Below are 7,500 nucleotides of genomic sequence, written 5' to 3' on the forward strand. Positions count from 1 at the left end.
AAAGAGTGTACAGTAGAAATTGGACAATATAGTAATCATTAGTAATGAAAATTTGGTAAATTTGATAACTTATATGGAACGGCTCATCAAAAACTTGTTTACGTTAGACTTGAACACAACCATATCGTAGTCAGTCGGAAAGCAGGAAAACGGAAGACAATTCCACAGGCGTTCAGTTCTAAGAAAGAAGCTTTGTTCATGAAATCTACGTTTAGGTTTAGGCACAGATAAAGAGTGGGGGGAATTATTAATAGTGTTTTCAGCTAGACGAGTGTTTCTTGTGAAAGTTTGGCGAGGGGGGACCATAGACTGAAGCTCAGTTGAACACTTTCCATGCAAATACCGATACATCAGAGACAAACTCGCAACATCTCTTCTGTGAGATAGAGGTTGCAGGGAAGAAAAAAGGACATCTCCTACAAGGCTACAAAGTCTATTTTGAACTCTATCAAGGCAGGACAAGTCCTTTCTAGCAGCTCCTGCCCAGATGTGGCAACAGTATTCCATCCTTGGACATACCTGGCTCTTATATAAATAGAGAATAGCATCAGCAGTGAGATATCTACTGGATCGATAGAAAGATCCCACCATTTTTCCAGCGGCCTTGGCAACAGATTTGATGTACATGTTCCATTTAAGATCAGGAGTAATGGTCAAGCCCAGAAACTTGTCAAAACTTGAGGCCTCCTGAAGACGAGAGCCATTCATTTCAATTGATGCCAGATGTGGATCAGAATGTTGATGATGTAAAGAGAGAAGCTTGGTTTTAGGTGCATTAAAAGTAACCAGCCACTCCTTTCCCCATTGTACCACGTGCTCAAGATCAGAGGAGAGAGAATCGGAGAGAACTTGGTCGTTTACTGTCTTAGATGTGCTACCATAAATGGTAGTGCCATCAGCATAAATGTCTGCAAATGATGTAAGGATGTGATTTGGAAGATCATTAATGTAGATCAGGAAAATAGTTGGGCCCAGGATGGACCCCTGAGGGACTCCAGCATTAATACTGTGAGCTTCTGATTTTTGCCCCTCAACTACTACTCTTATGAACCTATCAGAAAGAAATGATTTAATAATTGAGAAGACATTTCCAGCTATACCATAGCTAGAGATCTTATAAAGTAAACCTTTATGCCATACCCTATCAAAGGCCTTAGATATGTCAAGAGCAATTGCCCGAGAAAGGTTGCCTCCGTCGAGAGATTCGCTAATCCTATGAGATATAACTGTAAGCACATCTGCTGTAGATCTAGCAGAACGGAAACCATATTGCGTGTCACTAAGGTTATTTTTGTTGAGATGGTTGATTACTTCTCTATTTAATACAGATTCCAGCAACTTACTCATGACGCACAGGAGACTTATTGGCCTGTACTGAGAGGGGGATGAGCGATCACCTGAATTCTTAAATACAGGGCATACTGATGAAATTTTCCAGGGTGATGGGAAGCAATTTTCCTTAAGACAGCGTTTAAAGAGTTTTGTAAGGATGGACGCTAGTACTGGTTGAAGTCTTTTGAGTACTATAATTGGAATACCACCAGGGTCGGTTGCTTTACTGGAATCAAGGGTTTTGATTAGCTTGGCAACATTACGTACAGATATATGTATATCACATAGCGTGTTTTCTGATACAGGAGGAAATATTGGGGGTTGGCGGCCTTGGTCACAAAGGGTAGAATTGGCTGCAAAGTTCTTGGCAAAGAGTTTGGCTTTTTCATCTGCTGACGAGATTACCTCAGGTCCATTGATGATAGTTGGGATAGAGCACACGCTTCTGTTCAGGATTCTGTTTGCTATTTGCCAAAGCTGGTGGGAACCAAGCTGCTGCTCAGCTACTTTGGACTTAACGGATTGAGCATACAACTCACTTTTCACCAGGATTTGACATCCTCTGCGAACTTTTGGGGCTAAATTGGAGGGGGGAGGCAATGCTGAACTCAGTCATTTTTTTTACGGGGGACCACGCATGCTTCACTTGTTTGACTTGAAGTTGAACGTCAGAAAACGACATTATTTTTGCACCAACTTATATTAATACGTTAGTATGGCGTTAACGAATCTACATTTAAAATCAAAAATGGCTAACTAAAAAAAATATACTATTACGACGACTCTTTCGATTTTTTCGAATTTTTGTAATCATGCCCGTATTTCTTTTTATTTTCTTTTATAAGAAATTTTATTATACCATATTTCTTCAAACTGAAACATAATTATCAAAGTATACTTACGCAGATAGATATGAAAAGTCTTTATTAAAGTTTGTGCCTCTTTCCATTCTATGAAGGTCAGGCGCGAACGCAGACCCCACAATTTTATTATACCATCCCTATTTAAGTTAAAACATACTTATCAAAGTATTCTTATGTACATCTATATCAAAAACACTTGTAAACGTTTTCTTTTTTAATTTTTCAATTTTTTATTTTCATACTTTGTGGACCAGGCGCGAACACAGACCCTACAATTTTAATGAACCACCGTTCTGCCAGATCAAACCTACCCATTCCTGTGTCTCGATACGTCTTCTATCATTATATGTAATCAGTTTTTTAAAAATACTCAACCATATAGGAGCCTATTCGTGACCGAGCGCACTCGCGCGTTCAGCTATATATATATATATATATATATATATATATATATATATATATATATGCTGCATGTGTACGCATGTGCACTTTGGAATACGTTGGGTTTCCTCTGTAAGTAATCTGAGATATATCTGTCGGTTAAATGAACTCCAACTGGTTTGGTCCTGTCGTTAAGTACTTGTTTTTACTAAAAAAAAAAAAAAATTTTTCTCTTCTTTATCTTAATCGCACCTGTATAAGAGGAAGCTCCTTCCGGTTGATTAGACCGTGCGTCGGTCTGTCATGTGGTGTGCTTTCAATAGTAGCTGCAGCATTAAGCGCGTAGATTAAATGGGCTCAACTTTTATTTTCTCGGTAAGAATGTCAGTGGATGTTTTGCTCCACTTTTCGAACTTCGAGTAGTGGTAGCAAAACCTTCTTTTCTGCAACAGACCACGGCTGAGCTTTTAAGCCTCTTGTATTTTTCTTTCTTCTTGTTGCTGAATTTGATGTTTGAGGGCCAGGACCTCTGTTATCAAGGCCTGATGGCTGACCCTGGTTATCCTCTGTCATGGTTGGAGAGCAACTTCCAGAGTTCGGAAGGTTTACACCATTGTTTGCATCTTCCCGCCTAGCGTATGAACGGGTTGAAGGGTCCTTTTTATCCTGGGTGCCGACCTGCCAGTATGTGTTTTTATTTTGTTTCATATATTGTTTTGATTTCCCCATTGTCCACGGCTTTTTATTTCTTATTCAAAGCTGCCCTTTATTGCTAAAGGGGGTGCCCCCGTCTGCAAACTGGGGGACGTGCTGGATGGCTTGAGGAGATAGCACACCATTTCTTTGAATATTTAGTCAGGGTTTACTTCCAATGAAGTGTCCTCATATCAGAATTTCTGACAAACCCCTGTACAGAGAGACCTTAGGCACTCGAGGACAGTGTCTAGTAGGCATTCAGCTTTCTTGTGTTCTGTTTTGTTTTAGTGACTCTCCCTTTCTACCCTCATCTCTTTCTATATATGTCAGGATGTATAGTATATTTGGTTAAAATAAACAGGGGAAAAGAAACATATATGTGTGTATATGTATATACATACATAAATAGATAGATAGAGAGAGAGAGAGAGAGAAAGAGGAGAGAAAGATAGAGAAGGGGGAGAGAGAAGTGTATAATTTATATTTAAATTTTGTAAACAAACAAAAATTTATTGTTTGAAACAAGGAATAAAAGAACTTTCAGGTTATTTTCTTAATTCACGGATTTTCAATGCCTGACTCATCTCTTCAGAGCAAATTGATTAAGCAAAAAATTCTAAATCTATTAAGCACATATATTAAAAATTAGAGTTAAAAAGTAATTTTCTTAAAAGAAAATTAATCCAATTCCCGCGTTGGATCACCTTAAATTGATATATTTATGTCCTATTAAAATATTTTCAATAGATCTGCTGATGTTCATCCATAATGATTATTTCGCTAAAGACATTCTTACTTTAGTCTATCTTGTATATTGAACTATTTTATGCGGCTGGGATTGTCTTATAATAATATTTCCTCTCAACAATATTTTATAAGACTGTAAACCACAAGATTAATTAATCTGTGATTAAACTCACCTTATATATATATATATATATATATATATATATATATATATATATATTTTACATAGGCATCACCACATTATCAAGGCCAATAGGCCACTCAAGGATAAGGGTTAAAGAGTGTACAGTAATCATTAGTAATGAAAATTTGGTAAATTTGATAACTTATATGGAACGGCTCATCAAGAACTTATTTACATTAGACTTGAACACAACCATATTGTAGTCAGCCGGAAAGCAGGAAAACGGAAGACAATTCCACAGGCGTGCAGTTCTAAGAAAGAAGCTTTGTTCATGGAATCTACGTTTAGGTTTAGGCACAGATAAAGAGTGGGGGGAATTATTGATAGTGTTTACAGCTAGACGAGTGTTTCTTGTGAAAGTTTGGCGAGGGGGGGGGACCATAGATTGAAGCTCAGTCGAACACTTTCCATGAAAATAACGATACATCAGAGACAAACTCGCAACATCTCTTCTGTGAGATAGAGGTTGCAAGAAAGAGAAAAGGACATCTCCTACGAGGCTACGAAGTCTATTTTGAACTCTATCAAGGCAGGACAAGTCCTTTCTAGCAGCTCCTGCCCAGATGTGGCAACAGTATTCCATCCTTGGACGTACCTGGCTCTTATATAGATAGAGAATAGCATCAGCAGTGAGATATCTACTGGATCGATAGAAAGATCCCACCATTTTTCCAGCGGCCTTGGCAACAGATTTGATGTACGTGTTCCATTTAAGATCAGGAGTAATGGTCAAGCCCAGATGCTTGTCAAAACTTAAGGCCTCCTGAAGACGAGAGCCATTCATTTCAATTGATGCCAGATGTGGATTAGAATGTTGATGATGTAAAGAGAGAAGCTTGGTTTTAGATGCATTAAAAGTAACCAGCCACTCCTTTCCCCATTGTACTACGTGCTCAAGATCAGAAGAGAGAGAATTGGAGAGAACTTGGTAAGGATGTGATTTGGAAGATCATTAATGTAGATCAGGAAAAGAGTCGGGCCCAGGATGGACCCCTGAGGGACACCGGCATTAATACTGTGAGCTTCTGATTTTTGCCCCTCAACTACTACTCTTATGAATCTATCAGAAAGAAATGATTTAATAATTGAGAAGACTTTTCCAGCTATACCATAGCTAGCGATCTTATGAAGTAAACCTTTATGCCATACCCTATCAAAGGCTTTAGATATGTCAAGAGCAATTGCCCTAGAAAGATTGCCACCGTCGAGAGATTTGCTAATCCTATGCGATATAACTATAAATATATACATATAAATATATATATATATATATATATTAAAAAGAAACGAAATTCGAATCGGTAACTATTTCTGAATCGGGAATTTATTTTAATCGGGGGGGGGGGGGGAAATAGTATAATCGCCTCATCACTATAAAGCAGTCACCTCGAGGCCAAAGCGTTAATGGGTGTAAAGTAGTCAATGAGGTATATATATATATATATATATATATATATATATATATATATATATATGTGTGTGTGTGTGTGTGTGTGTGTGTATATATATATTGTTATATTTAGGCAGCATTTTTTCATTCAAGCAAATATTATTGAATGCAATAGAGACACTTTGCTTTATGATTCTTTTTTTTTTAATTTTTCGATTTTCCGTATAATCTTTTTTGTATCAAAATCAAAAATATTAATAAAAGTTCCATAGTTGTTGCTGTCACAAGCGCTTTCGATTCATCCACGAATCATCATCTGGTGCTGAAGTAAAAGTGCGAAGGAGCGAAAATGAGAATTAAAAGTGAAAACTAAAATATACAGTAAAAATATTTATAAAGTTATCTCAACCAGATGTAAAAGCTCGATAAAACCAAATAGGAGATAGAGCTTATAATACGAGCAAACGGTTAATAAAACACTTTGAAAAAGAGTTAAAAACATATTTAATCTGAAAATGAAACACTTAATAAGTAGATAGTCCTTAATCTGCGGAGTTTCGAAGAAATACATTTCTTCTCATCAGAGGGTAGGAATTAGCAAAATGCGGGATCGGATTTAGCACACAAAAGTATTTGATGAAACTGCAAGTAAGTGAAAGATCTTACTTGATAACAAAAAGTAAAGCAGAGGGAATATGGTGAAGAAAAAGGTGATTACATGTGAATATATATATATATATATATATAATAGAAAATATATATATATAATATATATAATATAATATATATATATATATATATATATATATTTATATATTTCTGTAGAAATATATTTTCTTATAATATATACCAATCCTTATTTAAGAAACTCAATATAATTACCGAGCAATATATATAATAAATGACAAAAAACTATATTCCAAAATTCATGATGTTGACCATCTTACAATTTATTCCTTTAATTCAGTTGACTTTTACAATTCTTGACAGTATCTGTTTTGTGACGCAAAATCAATCACTCAATTATATCAATCAGTGAATCTATCATGCCCTTAACCCATTCAAAATGACGTAATGGAAAGGGTATTTGCAGCTTCTCTTCCAATTCTCGGATTTTAATCATGTCAAATCACACTTCATTTTCTTTTTGACGGATTGATTGTTGCTATTTTTTCTGAAAATAAAACAAGCAAAGTCTAATTATTTAAACAATAAAAGGTTTAATATGTACTTTCTATTTTCTGAACGAAGGCTGTTTCAGGACATATTTCTAAAACTAAAGTGAAATTGATCACGTGGTATCAGTTCGCAATACTTTGACAGTCGGTCATTTTTTTTTTGAAATATCCCAAAACAAAAACGTTAGAACTACATATGCTGACTGACGGTTCCGCTTAAGGTCTTTCGAAAACTACAAAAGAAAATAATCATTTTGCTATCTGTTAAATAAATGTGGTAAGTGAATTTTTTTTTTTTAGAAATTTACATTTCAGTAAAATATTCTACGAATGAAGCAATTAAACGTTTTTTTTTTTTCTGGAACTTCTTTGCACAACAAAAACAAAAAAAAAATTTGAAAAATTTATTAAAAAAGGAAAAAAGTTTAACTTTTTAAAAAAATACTTTGAACCCTAATTTTGCAAACTAACTAGTCACTCAGAGCCGTTCAACTAAAGGACTGTAAGAGTTTGGTCGACATTCACCGATGCCTGGTATCACAGTCATGATATGGGCATAGGTAGATGTTTCCCAACCCCTAACAAAAAATAAAAATAAAAAGGTTGTCAGAAACAGCATTAAGGTGGAGGCGATTTTGAAAGTTCACTAAATGACTTTTATTTAACAATAGAAATAAACAATGACCAAAAATTTACTTTTTTATATAGAAATAAAAATGTAAATTAAGA

General features: G+C 35.4%; 1 protein-coding gene and 1 long non-coding RNA gene across 2 annotated transcripts in view; one reads left to right on the top strand and one right to left on the bottom strand.

Moving 5' to 3' along the window:
* Positions 1–7,500, top strand: part of LOC145266617 (uncharacterized) — a 102,140-nt gene that overhangs the window by 61,971 nt on the left and 32,669 nt on the right. The window lies entirely within an intron of this gene.
* The window catches only part of LOC145266618 (uncharacterized), a 33,584-nt gene continuing 32,594 nt past the window's right edge, over positions 6,511–7,500 (bottom strand). The window contains exon 2 of the long non-coding RNA XR_013864767.1: positions 6,511–6,767. This is a non-coding gene — a long non-coding RNA (uncharacterized LOC145266618). The remainder of the gene's footprint in view (positions 6,768–7,500) is intronic.

The sequence above is a fragment of the Euprymna scolopes genome, chromosome 41 (assembly GCF_053919585.1).
Source record: "Euprymna scolopes isolate OS-2025 chromosome 41, ASM5391958v1, whole genome shotgun sequence".
Lineage (NCBI taxonomy): Eukaryota > Metazoa > Mollusca > Cephalopoda > Sepiida > Sepiolidae > Euprymna > Euprymna scolopes.